The sequence below is a fragment of the Cebus imitator genome, unplaced genomic scaffold (assembly GCF_001604975.1).
Source record: "Cebus imitator isolate Cc_AM_T3 unplaced genomic scaffold, Cebus_imitator-1.0 Scaffold369, whole genome shotgun sequence".
Classification (NCBI taxonomy): domain Eukaryota; kingdom Metazoa; phylum Chordata; class Mammalia; order Primates; family Cebidae; genus Cebus; species Cebus imitator.
This window is the reverse complement of record NW_016107684.1, coordinates 341412-357044: the sequence shown is the minus strand read 5'-3', so window position 1 is coordinate 357044 and position 15633 is coordinate 341412. Positions and strand designations below refer to the sequence as shown.

The window sequence follows — 15633 nt, the reverse complement described above, 5'->3', positions numbered from 1 at the left end:
GTAATTCGGCAATTCTAGATAGAGTAAATTACTAGTTACTCAGCATGGTGAGCAGTTACTTCAGTTACTTTTTTCCTGTTTAGCATGATTAGGTGTAATTATTGATCATTTCTGTTTATAATCTGTTTTGTACCTTATAAATCCGAACATCAATGCAACATGCTGAGCTTCTTTACATGTCCCAGTTGTCCACATTGGCTCCCAGCAGAAGGTTGATGTATATCGCCAAGCCTAAGAGGGGTAAAGTTACTGGTCAGCATTTGCCCCAATTTTGAGAAACTTTGAAAGCTCCTGAGTTTTAGGGAAGAGGTCAGTGGTTCATGACCAGATTTCAACAGGAATGCAGCCTATTTCCACTAAGTCTAGTTGAGTATCTGTGTCCAAAAAGAGATCAAATCTTAAAGAAACAGCCTACAGCTGGGGACTGGGAGTGAGAAGGTGGGGAGGCGGGCAGAACAGTTTTGTGGTTATAATGCGGAGGTGTTATTAATACCACTTGCCAAGGTTGGCATTTCCAAGACTTTCTTCAAGGTGAGATGGGAGGAGACCAGAGCAGGATACACAGAAGCCCCTGAGTATCTGAGCCTTGGCAACAACAAAGCAAGGAACAATCTGAAGATGCCAGTGTGCCTAGGAGAGGATCAGAGAGGCTTGTGGGAAAAGGGAGAAGCCTGTCTGTATGCAGGTGTGTAGGGCAGCAGAGCTGGGAGTGGGAGGTGCCTGTGGATATCCAGGATGGCCATCCACCCAGGCTGCCAGAAATGGGTAGTTTACTGACACTCAGATGTCCATTCTGACTGCTTACGTGGATCTATACAGTGTAAGATGGCAACAGTATTTCCTACGAAGTTGCTGCAAGTGCATGTTAGGCAAATGGTAAAATGTTATACTAAGATATTAATATATCATAATCTGGAATACATGAGATTGATTATATGAAGTATACATTTTGTTTCATTTTCCTTGAACCAGTTTGGCTTAAAAGTACTCTTGTTATGGTAAGGCATGGTGGCTCATGCCTGTAATTCCAGCACTTTGGGAGGCTGAGGTGGGCGGATCACTTTAGGCCAGGAGTTCAAGACCAGCCTGGCCAAGATGGTGAAACTTAGTCTCTACCAAAAATATAAAACAAAATTGGTGGGCACCTGTAATCCCAGCTACCCTGGAAGCTGAGGCAGGAGAATCACTTGAACCTAGGAGGTGGAGGTTACAGTGAGCTGAGAACGTGCCTCCGTACCTGGGCTACAGAGCAAGATTCTGTCTCAAAAATAAAGAAGAGTGAAAATAAAGTACTCTTTTTGCTTTTCAGAAATTACTTGAAGACTCTCAGTGTTGGTGCTTTTTCTCCACCTGCCTCCCAGTTTGTATCACTTTTGGCCAACTTCTGGCATTTTCTAGATAGTGTGCTTTCTGTAACTAAATTTGTTTTTTTACATTTGTGGCCGTGTAGCAGAAAATTCAACAGTACAGCTAGTGCTCGACTTAGGACCACGGTCGGGACTGCGGACTGGTCATAACATGATTTGGTTGTAAGTTGAGTAGGCTATATGTACAGTTGAAATGGTGCACGCAGAGTTGGTAGTGCTGCCGGAAGCTGGTCCGCACTGTCGTACACCCAGCTGGGCAACGTTTGCGCTGCCAGACGCGGAGCAGTCGTGGCTAGCAATTGTGGTTGTAAAGTCGAATGGTCGTAAGTTGCATAGGTGGTAAGTCGATCAATACCGGTAATTGCTTAAAGTTTGGTTTGAGTGATTTGGGAAGATAGCAGTTGGTAAAACAAGTTAGCAACATTCTTACCACATGTGATGACTATCAGAGATATAGGGAGTCTCCTGTCAGCCATGTTGTTCTTAACACTTCAAGGCTCTGAGCAAATACTCTGGTTTGAGCTCAGGTTATCGCATTATCAAACTGGAAATAGTATCTGTCAAATTGTTTAGTACAAAGGAAGCATAGAAAAATACACATATATATAGTACGTGGATGGGGAAAAGGAAACTATGGCTAGAATGAGTCAGTGGGCATGGTATGATAAATAGTAGACTTCTACCTCTCTTTGCTGCAAAGTCTCCTGAGATTTTATTCATGCAGCACCCCCTTCATTTATTCAACAGACATTTGGACGTGTATAGTTTTCAGTTATTTATTCTTCCCTTCAATTTGTATGTATAAGGGGTTGGGGATTCAAAACAAAGAGAATGCCCTCAAGGAGCTTCTGTTTGTTGGAGAGGCAATCAGACAGACAATTTTGCTGGAGCAGTTGGTACAGCAGAGTAAGCCTGCGAAGTGCACTGTGAGTTGAAGTATGTAGGAAGTGTAGAGGAAAGCAGAGGGAAGGTGTCACAGACACAGGACAGAGCACTGCCTTTCCTAGCTGTCCCACATGTCTCAGCCTCAGGGCAAAAAAGCCACAGGACAGGTTGGTGGGGTCTAGATCATCTGTGTGCCGTACCAAAAGGATGGTAAGCAGAGCCCTGCAAAAGTTTAGGCTGAGAATGACGTGATCAAGTGAGTGTCCAGCAGCAGCATGGAGGATGAGACTAGCCTAGAGGAGGGCGGGTCATTTCAGAGGATCCTGAGATAACCCAGGAGAGTTATTGATGGTAAATGTGCTTTAGGGTGCTGATTCTCTTTAGCTCTGAGATTTCAGGCAAGATGCTTAACCTCTGAGCCTCATTTTTCTTCATCTGTAAAGTGAAGATAATAATAGTACCACTTCAAAAAAGGTTATGGAGTGGTTAGAAATGATGCTTATGTAATACCTGCTAAATAGTAGGCTTTTAGTAGATAGCAATAATTACTATGTCAGGTCTCAAAGGTCCGTCAAGCACAGCTTATTCAAAATAAACTTTCTTTTTTTTTTGGTGGCCTCCAAAATCAGTGTTCTCTACTTCACTTTATCTTCCTCCCAGATGTACCTTATCACCAGCAACCACGTCATGTACCTTGGCAGGACCCTCTCCCTCCTGTTATATGGGCTTTATCATCCATCCCTGATGATTTTATCCTCTATGTAAACCTGGAATCCACTCACCTCTCTCTAGCTCCTCTATTACAACTGTCAGCCCAGATGATTGCATTCTGCTCTAAAATGGTTGCTGGGCATCTCTTCTCCACTCCACCTCTCCCTGCTCCACCCCATGCTCCACTTGGGAGCCAGAGTTTGCTCCACTTGGGAGCCAGAGTGTGACGATCTTTCACAAACAGAAGTTAATTACATTGCTGCCATATTAAAGAAAGAAACTCCAGTGATTTCCCATTGCTCTAAAGAAAAATATCAACATTTATCTTACATAGGAAAAAAATTTCAATATACATCAATTCTTTTTTGTCCAGTTGTTTTTATATATTTGAGCACAGAAAAACCCAAACAAGAGCATTTAACACACTTTACATCAGTCTTTAAAGGGTGAGATTGGAAGTGGGGCCGGTTGGTGGCTCTGAGCTGGGCACTAGGACTAGACAGCTTGGGATATCTAGTTCTCACTTTCTAACTTTATGGCCTTGGGCTTTTACTTAAACTTAACCTCTTTGCACGTCCCTGTGGATAATAACAGCATGAAAACACTTAGAAAGTACCTAGCATCCAGTAAGTACTATATAAATGGTATGCTGCTATTATTTATTTTCCTATTGTTGAGTTGTTGCAGTAAACATACTTTACTTTTACAGCACTTTAAAAAAAATTTTAAGAAATTTTTTTAAAAAGATGGAAGAGTCCTAGGAAGTGTGGGTGAAATCCTGTTACTGTCTGCAAATCTCCATATGCCAGGCCCCTGCCTCTTCTGCAGCTTCATCGTGTGCTGCTTTTTTTGCCCTTGTTTTCTCAACCCAAGTCATGCCAGTCTTCTCTCAGTTCCTGCAGCTTGACCTCTGCTCATCTCTCAGGTCTCAGGTCAAAGTTACTTCCCTGGGAAGCCCTATCCTGGGCCTCCTAGACAAAGTCTGATTCTCATAATCTCACAGCACTTCTTCTTTAGAGCATGGATCCCAGTTGTAATTACATACTTCTTTGAGTGATTGTTTAATAACTGACACCCATCACTTGATGAGAATTGCTAAGAGGCCATGACTGTCCGCCTTACTCACCATTATTGCCCTCAGGGCCTAGCACAGCAGTTTGCCTAAGTGAGTAGGAAAAGGGCATCCTCCAGAATCAGGAGTAAGGCCAGGTTTGGAGTAGAGAACATAAGTTGCATGAGGACACAGAAGAAGTGCCACTGGAGAGCAGGGGAACTGCTATGTTCTGAAGGAAGAATTTTGAATTGTGTCCAGCTACTTTGAGGAGCTAGTGATAGATTTTAGCCAAGGCCATGATTATAGGATTAGGTTGCATTTTAGAGTGATCACTCCAGCACTAGTGTGGTGGATGGGTGGAATACGGGGTCAGAACTTACACAACAGAGATGGAGCAGCTGGAACAGCTTCAGGAAATATTCGGATGGAGGAACTAATGGTACTGTGTGTGGAGTGGATGTGAAGCAGTGCCATGATAATGAAGATGACTTCCATGTTCCTGGTTTATTTTACTTTCTGGATTATAATTTCATCTGGAAAGTTAAGGAGCAGGGAGTAAAGATCAGATTTAGAGAGAAATACTAGGAAATTAGATTTGTATATGTTAAACACCTGCAAGGGATCATAGAGGAATTGTCCAGTGGAGGCAGGCATAAGGTGATTGGAGCTAGGGAGAGATTTGGAAGACACAGGTCTGCACAAGGTGGATGCTATAGGTGTGAATGGGGTGGTCCAGATAGCAGCCCTTCCCTCAGGCCCAGCCCAAACCCATCTTCTGTAAAGAAAATTTCAGTCTATAGGGATTCCAGATTTTCTGCCTGCAAGTATTTTTTTTATATTCAGAAGTTTTTCTTAGAGGCCTGCAGGGAAGCTATAATATACAGAAATATCTGCCCTAAGAGATTTCCCTGCATAGTAGGACAGTGTTTTCACATAGTCATTCCGTAAGAATCATGGTAGGTGTGCTTCCTCCACCACTCATCAGTGGGCTATGGAACTGGCATTCATATCAGCAAGGGAAGTGGAAGCAAAGGCCAATATGAAATAAATATTCACGGTTTCATGTTAAAAACAAATTAAGAAGGGTGAAACCCAATATATCAGTCAAGCTTCTCTAGAGAAAATGGAACCAATGGACAGCAGGGTTGGGGGATAGGGAGTGGTATTTATAGGTAGAGGGAGGGATATTTATTTTAAGAAATTGGTTCACACAGTTACAGAGGTACAAGTCCAAAATGCAGGATAGGCTAGCAGGCTGGAGACCTGGTGAAGAGCTGCTGTTTGGGACCAAGGGACCTCTTGGCAGGATTCCTCCTCTTTTTTTTCTTAAGACCTTCAGCTGATTGGATGAGGCCCTCCCACATTATGGAAGGAGTCTGCTTTACTCAGAGTCTACTGATGTAAAGTGTTAATCCCATCCAAAAATAGAACTTCACAAAGACATCTAGAATGGTGTTTGACCAGATATCTGTATACTGTGATCAAACCAAGTTGATACAACATTAACCATCACACTCAGTAAGCTGCCCTGTCTTCTCCAGGAAAGCTCTACAGTCCTTCAGGTCTATAAAAGATGGCCTCCATGTGAGGTTCAGGCTTTAGTCTGGTTTTCTAGAGCTTAAATGTCAAATACCCAAAACATCCAAAATTTTGAGACCTTAAAGAACCAAAGACTATTACTTGTTAAGGAGCTTTGCTGTTGCTTTGCTTTAAGGATATTTAATGCATCATGGTTTCTTCATTTTATCTTACAGTTGGTATTACAAAACTAAAATGCATGCACTCACACACAGAAAATAAGCATTTCATGGTTCCTTTCCATTTTACAGATGAGGAAATAGGCTAAGCAGTGTTAGGTTGCATGTCAAATTTAGGACCCATAAGTGGCTAGTTTGAACCTAGGTCTTCTCACTTTAAATTGAGCCCTTCCTCTCCCTCCCTGCCATTCTCCAAACACCTTATTTCTAAAAGAGAAGGAAGGGAGAAAGAGAAACAGAGACAGACTATGGGGATGAATATACAGAACTCCTACCTGAATTCACGGCAGGAGAAATAAAAATAAATTTACCAGATTATATGCCTAACTTGATCCTTCTGGGGTTGTAGGTACTTAAAGCTACTTGGAAATTAGAAGAATTTAAGTTTGTAGTCCATTCCTTCCTAAGTCTGCATTTTTGGTATTTGTGGATGAATAAGTATTGAAACTCTAAAGAAACCACCTTTTTCACTCACTCTGGGTCACCTCCCCACTGCCCCATAGCCTTTGTGAGGGTGTTTTCACAGTCATCAAGTCTGCTAGGTTTGGGTCTTGTGGTATGCCTCCTTCCAGTTTGTTTGGCTAGTTAGCTAATGTGTTTTGGATTCAGCCAAGGAAGTTCAAAATACTGTCTCTGAGAGAACCGACTAAGGTAGAAATGCTGTCCAAGTTATGAGTGGCAGACTGGATCAGTTTTCTGGGTGATGATTGAGAAAACCACCCACTAATTTTAGGCTGGAAGAGCTTGGAGTACAAACTGAGTTTTGAGTAGAAAACAGTGTCCTACTAAGATATTCGATAACCATTGGAAATACCTTCTGGCTCCTTAGCTCTTGGCCACTGTGAAAGTTTGTAACCCTTATTCATTGTCATATCAAATGTGGTAAAGATCTTAGTTTTGAATATTCTACATTTTACCTCAGATCATTTAGATCTCAAAGGTCATAGCAGACGGGCTTGTTCTTCTTTCCTATGACTAATCCAGATGGGAAGCTGTAAGCCTCAGGAAGCAGTCTCACTTTTAAGTGGGTAAGCCAGGTAACAGCACACAGAATTTTCCTGAGTTACCGCTTACAAGCTTGTGGGCCAGATACTGAATCGTAGTATTTGAAAATGTATATGCACTGACCCCACTTACATACATATTATAACTTTTCAAAGAATTGTCCTGGGTTCAAGATAGTCTCATCTGCTTTGTTTTGCCAGGATGACATTTAAATGTGTGTTCAAAGCTCCGATTGGGCTTTCACAAGGAAATTGCATATGGCTCTGTTAGTCCCAATTCTGGCACCTTTTCAAACTGTCTGGAGCCATAACCAGGCCATTACAAAGTGAACATATTTTCCAGGGATTGATTTCCCAATGTATTTGTGCCTTGAATGTAGAGGTGCCCATGTCTAATTCTTTATGGTTTTGAATATCTCCCTAGAGTCTCTCATTGGGTTTTCACAACAAATCTGCAGTTGGTAGAAGAGCTGATGTCATTACTTTTATAAAATAAGCAAAAATAAAGGAATGGCATTTACTTAAGGACCCCTAGACTGCATATTTTTAACAGTCACCATTTTCTGTCGCCTACTTTGAGCCAGGAATTATGCTATCTTTTTTACAGACAGCCACCAATATTATTTAATCCTCATAACAAGCTGTGAAGTCAGGAAGGCAAGTTTCAGGGTAGTTTTAATTTTTTAATTTTTCAGGTAGTTTTAGTTTTACCGAAGACTGGCAGCTGGTAAGTGGAGTCCATCTGGTCTAAAGCCCATGCTTTTCTGATTCGAGCTGCACTTCATTTCAGGTTGATACTGTTAAGTTCTGTGACGGTTTATGATCCATATTTAACTTTTCATCCATCAGAGTATTTGAGTGTGTAATCAATATGTCAGAACTGGTGTAAATTTAACTTTTATTGGTGTCCAGCCTCACAATATGCAGACTTCAATAATAAAATGGTATAAATCCTTGTATTTGCATTTTTTATGACAATTAAGATGTTTCAATGAGGAAGAAAGTGCAGCATGAGGGAATTAAGATATTTAAATTTGACAAGTACTTACCGAGCATCAGTATTTGCTGGGCACCATGACTGCTGCTTTCATACATACTATGATTTTTATAACATCCCTGCAGGCCTTAATTATAGTTTGTTTATAAATAATGCAACTGATCCTCAAAAAAGAATAAACAATTTGGGGAACGGCACACTGCTAATAATATGTAGAGCTGGACACACGCTGTCATCTTTGAGCCTCATGCCTATTACTCTTTCTGGTAGTGTCAGCATTCGCTGCCTACAGCACACTCTGCTGCTCCTGTGGTTACTCTGCTCTTCCACAGCCCACCATCAGCCCAGCCCATTGCTTACCATTTGCATATCCTTACTTGTGAACTTCAGATCACTTAAGCATCAACCCAGAAAGCATTTCCTGAATTGTAACTAGAATTGTCTACAGGAAATCATGCATCTAAAGAAGGTATTACATTATGCAGTCATTAGCATCTTGTTTAGAAACCTGTGCTTTTCAGAATTAATTTCACAGAAAGCAGTGGAGTTATCTATCAAGCATTTCTGAGAAATAAATACAAGAGATGGAGATATGTAGTTCAAATCAGGACAACTCATTACATCTGCATTGGGTATTGAAGGAGTCCTGAGGTAATTGAACATAGTAATTGTATTGCTGTAGTCAAAGGGTTTCACTGACACCTGTTTTGTTTGTGTTTTGCTGGAGCCCATAATTGCAGAAATAGTCTCCCGTGGTGACTAGTTCCCAGTTCAAAATGGACTGTTTCGTTAAAGGTAACTCCATGAGACCAGTAAGGGCCCAGGCTGTGTCCTTTACTGAGAGTAATTCCCTCTCCACTTGCATCTTGACTATGTGCACACAAAACTGTGTGAGTCAAAGCCTCCAACTCAAGGCCTGTTTGAATTGCAAGAAAAGAGGAGGTCGAATTACATTGCCTTTAAGGTCTGTTCCAGCTTTAGCATTCTGTGATTCTTTGGAATATTCGCCAAATAGAAGTTCAAAAATTGATTCAGCTTTCACACTGAGAGAGAAGAATGCCCACAATTGAATAAAAGATTAGAGGCTGTGGAGAGGAAATCGTTGTCTTGAGTGAGTTCTTTTATTGGAAATCAGCCTTGGAGTACTGGACAGGAAATTAAGTTCTTGCCTGGGTCATTAATCATTGTGCCGATTTGAAAATTGGCAGTGGGGGGAGGTGGCGATATTTGAGGAGGAAGGAAGGAGTGGGTGGAAAGATCGGTCCTCAAAGCTCCCAGTCTGAGTGGGCATTCGCCAGCAAAGAGAGGGTGATATTAGCCACCCCTTCCTGGTGGAGGTGTCTAGATATTTTGTCAACTCTCCTGAGGGTTCCCACTTCTACCAAGAGGAGGGAAATAGAATCACAGGATTTTCAGTCAGGGCAGAGAAGTGACCTTCTATCAGATGTTGTATTTCTGTGTTTAGCTCAAGAGAGGTAGACAAAATTAGGATATCCTTAATTTTTGTCAAGGTTAACATTGATAAGAAACCTTTAAAACCAGCAAAAACACAGGAAATAACGTATTGGTTATGCCATGCCAGGACTACCTGTGCCCCTCAAAACTACTCCACCACTTTTTTCTATCTCCTATTCCTCCACTTCCCACGTGGAACCCCACTTGGGAGAAATGTCTTCTGCATAAAGCTGGAGCCTGTCTCTGCATCTGTTCTTTGGGCTAGAAAAATATTAAGACCCTCCTGTTTTGCGTTTTCATCCTTCCCCACTCCCCCCACTGTTTAAGAGTATTTGCATCTTTCTTTTTATTTTTCCTGTAAGGTGAGAAGTTTTGGTAAATAAAAACTTGGCAGCAGGTTTTATTTCCACAAAACTTACAATCTTGACATCTCGGGGTGTCATGTGTTTTAAAGCTGTTCCCAGTAGAGTCTAAATATACCTCTGGGCTTTCTCATCGCTCATCAGAACTGCCTGGAAAATGTGCCCCCCTCAGGGTGTGACTGAGTAAGTCTTCTATAAAGCCCTCTTTCTCTTATAGATTTTTCTGATGGGAAAGTGGCTACGTTAGATTGGGAATTGAAGTATCTGGCTGGGTTACAGCTTGTGTGGGTTTTTGCTCTTTCCCTCTCTCGGGACACCTGCTTCTTTCCGACTGCAATTTCACAATGTTCTTAACTGCTCAGAGCACAATATGGTCCTCAGCATCCCTGACAGATCCTGCCCTGAATCATCCTCTGGAGCTATCTAGGGGCTGGCCTGTGTGGTTGTGTCTTTCCTGCTTAGGTAGAAAAGAAATAGACTTCTCTCTCCACTCTGCAGACCGCACACCAGCCTATGTAGAGACCTGAGTCTTGACTCCACACTAGTCCCAGCTGCTCCTGCCCCCATTGTTGACACCAATGATAAGCACCTAGAGATAATTTCCAAAACTAAGGAGGAAAAAAAATACCAAATGCAATCAGGTTGAGCGTCACTGTCAGCCCAGGAAGAGCATTCAGAGCAGCTTATGATGCAGAGGATGAGATCTGTTGCTGTGGAGCCACCTCTTCACAGGAAATCACACAGGCTTGCAGTGTCGGGGGATCCTTTGAATTAAGAGTAAGTGAGATTTCCACTTTATTGGAGCTTGTATACTGGCTCAGGAAGTTACACAAACTACTCAAGAACTCCTATGGTTCTGACTTGGAATACTGGACTGCAGCAATGCCTGCAAGGGGCCTCAATCTTCTCATTTAGCACTTGCCCTTGAAACCTGACTTCCAATGTAACAGCTTCTCACCATCAGACCCATGGTCTTTCCCTTGTCTGCTCCTGGCCCTCTGCAGCACTGGACACTAGTAAGAACTCTCCTTGGGACTCCTCTTCCCACTGCCTCTGACATTCCATTCTCTCCACTTTCTGTCCGCTTTTCATTTTCTCTCTTTTAGTCCATCTACCTATGTTGACTAAGATGCAGTGCCTGTTCCCTCTCCCCACTTTGTCTTTCCACTCCACTTCTTTGTCTCTCTTCCACCTCCTCCTCCTCTGTCCCTCTTCCTCCCTCTTCCTCCTCTATTCTCTTCCTCCCTCCTCGTAATCTCTCTTTCTTTTCCCTCTCATTATATCCACATCATATCCATATCCATAACCCTCCTAGCTTCCCTGTCACCTCCTATAGGTCTCTTTAATCAACTCCCATTACAAAGTTCAGCAGCCTACTGGCTACATTTCGACTTTTTTATTTTTTTATCTTCTCAGCCTCAGCTTCTCTAAAGAAAAGAAAAAAATTCTCCTCTAACATCACCCTCCTTTGCTGTGTCTATTTTTGTCATTGTCATTTTAATCCATGTCCTAGGCCACCATATTGGCCACTGATACTCTTTCTTTGTCATGCTGTAGTTTTCAGGAAAGAGTCCACACAGGCTTCTAGGGCACAGATAGGAAGGACCAGCATTAAGAGCTTAGAAACAATAGGTTCCATCTCTGAAGCACCAAGTGCCAAGTACTGCACTGAACTCTTCTCTAGGCTTATTCCATTCAGGCCTCACAGTGTCCTGTCAGATGCTAGAGTAGGAGTCACACCACAGGGAGTGTGGTGGGCTTGGTGACAGGCAGGGAGGCTGAAGGAGAGTGGGACTCAGCTACTGAAGTGCTGAGACCAGAGGGCTGATAGGAACAAACTGCTGCCCCCATGACCCTTCTTGTCCAGCTGCCATGCTGACTATAGTTCCTCAGGTAGAAGGAAGGCCACACTAATGCCACACTGCTCCTACCAGTGACAGTTTCTGCATGCCACCCTTCCATAACACTGCAGTGTCAATTAAACCTTAGCTGTAAAACTGGTTGTAGAAAGTGTATTTCTCCAACCCCCCCAAATATGAGCACGGGGGCTGGGCTGCATCTCTGGTGTGTTAAATGGCATGCCTCTGTGAGGTAAACACCACATCACCTGAACCAATGAACACCAGCATTCAGGACCTCAGACCCAAGCTGTTCAGAGCACAGTGTGCTCTTCCTAGCCCCACCATTGCTCTCTCTTAAAACCTAGTAGGCAAAGACTACACAAAGCTGTATATTTCTCACTCCTCTGAGCAGAGCCAAAAATGTATCCCAAAGGAAGGCACACCAGAAAGGCTTAGCACTTCCAAAATAGAGGATAAAAGAGGAAGAGGATGCAAGTCCCCAACCACAAATTCCCCAAGTGAGTTGCCTCCATCAAGCAACCTAGATGATACTCTCTTCACCCTTCCTGTACGAAAGGATACAGTCAGTCCTGTGATGTCTAGAAGGGAGGAGGGAAAGCCCGATGTCTGTTCCCGTCCTCTGGGTCACCAGCCCTGTCAGACTGTCCCTGCCATGTGTCCTTCCCACTCATGGTTCTACCTGTGCCCAGGTGTTCTCACCACTCACATTGTTTTTCTCCTCACTCTTCCACCTTCACCTTCTTTTAATGACCCAAAGCGTCACCCACCTCCAGATCTTGCTAATATCTTAGTTTCTTCTCTGTCCTAACAATACAGTTGTGACCTGTCTCTCTTCTTATTATTTAGGCCAGAAGTTCTCAAATGGGGACCTTGTCACCTGGGAACTTATTAGAGATGCAGTCTTGATCCCCACCCCGTACCTTCTGAATCAGACACAGTGAGGCCCAGTGATCTGTTTTCACTGCCTTCCAGGTGATTTTGAGGCACACTAATGCTTAAAAACCACTAGTTTATGTAACTGCTGTAGAATTGTACTATGTGTTGCCCTATTTTCTTATTTCATATACAGGATTAATATTTTGCTTCCACATTGAGATAATAAGTCCACTATTTTGCTCACATGTGTTTTTACATAGTGTTAACATTTGACAATATACATTTGGATACATCACTGAAAGCTATTTCAATCAGTTTTTACCTCTTTCCATATAACTAATAATTTCTTGATCTGCTTAGGAGTTCATAGTATATGTAGAGAAATGCTAAACTCTTCACAACCTCTGACACCAGTTTCAAGGTTCCCATTGGTAGAGAGTACAGTTTAAGACAAGAAAGGGTGTAACTCCAAACCCATTCTTGGTGGGGTTTTTAAGTATGAAGGAGAAATGTTCTTGAAATTTTAAATTATTGCTACCCGTCAAAGGAATAATAATAGAATTAAAGAGGGAAAAACCTAGAATTGTCTATGATGCCAGTTTTATAGAAATGATTAGCGAGAAGGAGGAACAGACTTTTTGTGAACTACAGTGCTTAGTTAGGTTGTGAGGTTAAGATGTACGTATGTCAGAATATGTCTCTGTAGGAGCCTATATGGAATTTTGAAGAGTGTTGGAAAGGCAGTCATTCCAAGAAAGAATGTTTTAATTCATTTATCAAATGCAGTGGTTGGCTGTAAGACCCTCAATATGTTCCCTTCTTTCCTCCTTCTCTTTTCCCGCCTTCTCCGTTTGCTTCCTGATGTATTAAATAAATGTTCAAAATACTAGTCTTAACTTTTCTCCCCAGAAATGAAAGTGTGGGGAAGATTTCATTTTACCACATTTCATCCTGATAGTACATTCCCCTCCTACCGTCCTATGTAAATGTATTCATTGTGTCTTTTTTCTTTGGCTCTGTTTTTCTAAAAGTGCAGTGGATCGTATACAAATACTTTAAATTTACACAAATTGTACTGTGTTTTAAGTCTTTTTTTTTTTTCCAATTAGCATTAAGGATCCACTCTTGTTTCAAAATCTATTCTTTTTAAAAATCATTTCAACTTTTATTCTAGATTCAGGGGGTACATGTGCAGGTTTGTTATGTGGGTACATTGCATGATGCTGAGGTTTGTGATACAAACCATCCTGTCACCCATGTAAATGACATAGTTCCCAGTAGTTAGTTTTTCAACCCTTGCCTCCTTCCCTCCGCCCACAGCTAGTAGTCCCCAGTGTCTATTGTTGCCATCTTTATGTCTATGAGTATCCAGTGTTTAGCTCCCACTTATAAGTGAGAACATATAGTATTTGTTTTCTGTACCTGTATTAATTCACTTAGGATAATAGCCTCTAGCTGTATCCTTGTTTCTGCAAAGGACATGATTTGTTCTTTTTAATGCCTGTGTAGTATTCTATGGTATAGATGTAGCACATTTTCTTTATCCAGTCCACCACTGGTGGGCACCTACACTGATTCCATATCTTTGCTATTGTGAGTAGTGCTGTTATGAACATATGAATGCAGGCATCTTTTTGGGAGAACAATTTATTTTCTTTTGGTCAAAATTTATTTTTGTTGCTAAGTGTTTGTATGGTCTCCAAAGGATGAGCAGCAAAAATGATGCTGCCACAAACGTCCTCATGCATTCCCCTTACACTCTTGTGTGGAGTTTCTTTGGAACTTATACACAGGGGTAGAATTGCTAGGTGTTAGGAATATGAAGAGTTAATTTGACTAACTGACAAATGGCGCCAGATCACTCTCCACAGTGTGTACCTCAGCCCTACTTCCACCATAGTCCAATAAAATTGCTTGCCCACATCAGGAATTTAGTTTTCCATTTTTTTTTTTTTTTTTGATGGAGCCTCGCTCTGTCACCCAGGCTGGAGTGCCATGGTGCAGTCTGGGCTCACTGCAACCTCCGCCTCCCCGGTTCGAGTGATTCTTCTGCCTCAGTCTCCCAAGTAGCTGAGACTACAGGCATGCGCCACCACACCTGGCTAATTTTTTTTTATATTTTTAGTAGAGACAGGGTGCCACCATATTGGCCAGGCTGGTCTGGAACTCCTGACTTCATAATCTGCCCGCTTTGGCCTCCCAAAGTGCTGTGATTACAGGCGTGAGCCACCATGCCTGGCTGATTTTTCAGTCTTAATAGGTGTGAGGCAATACCTTTTTTTTTCTCTCTCTCTCTCAAGGCAGGTTCTTGCTCTGTTGCCCAAGTTAAGAGTGCAGTGGCACAATCATAATTCAGTGCAGTGTCAAACTCCTGGACTCAAGTGACCTTCCCACCTTAGCCTCCTGAGTAACTAGACTATAGAGGCTTGCCACCACGCTTGACTAATTTTGTTAATGTTGTTAATATAACAAGCGGTCCTCCCACCTAGGCCTCCCAAAGTGTTGGGATTACAGGTGTTAGCCACCATACCAGGCAGAAGTAATAGGTTTTAATTTACATGTATTTGGCTAGTTGAGCTTCTTTTCACATGCTTGATAGTCTTTAGGGATAGCTCTTTAGTAAATTGCTAGTTCATCATGTTCTTTGCCCATCATTATAGTGGTGGTGGTGTCTTTCTTGAGTCTAAGGATTTCGCTGAATAATATCACCATCCATATTTTTTCAATTTTAGGCTTTGCAAATATCTTCTACTCTGTCACCTGTCAACTTTTCCCATAGTATCCTTAATTGAACAGAAAATCCTAAATCTTAAAGTAATGATTGTTTTGGTTATACTTTCTGCTTCTAAAGTCCTTCCCTGCCCCTAAGTGGTACCAGATAGGAATTCATTTTAGTTTCTCTCCATTTATTGAGCCAGTTTTACCAACACCAGAGACTAAGTGATCTTTTCTAGTTGGCTTGTGATGATATCTTTATCATATAATATAAAAACGTTTTGCATTTGTCTAACCCTCTCTAATGTAATTCATTCCACAGAATGCTTAGGTTAAAATGACTCAGAAGGCAAGAAGAAGAAGCTGCCTCCTGATGACGAGCAGGAATAGCAATCATGAAAATAATGTCAAAATGCCCTTATCCTGGCCTTGGAAAGTTTCAGCTAGACTTTAGGTGAAAATCCAGTGTAACTGCTAAAAGAAGCTATTACTTGTTTACTCTGTTCTACCTACAGATTATCAACCATACCAGCCAGCATAAATTTAGGTCCTATCCCACTATCTCTTGCACTAATTGAGTTTACCAAC

General features: G+C 41.9%; 1 protein-coding gene across 2 annotated transcripts in view; it reads left to right on the top strand.

Annotated features, from left to right (window-relative positions):
• The window catches only part of GAREM1 (GRB2 associated regulator of MAPK1 subtype 1), a 194584-nt gene that overhangs the window by 119760 nt on the left and 59191 nt on the right, over positions 1-15633 (top strand). The window lies entirely within an intron of this gene.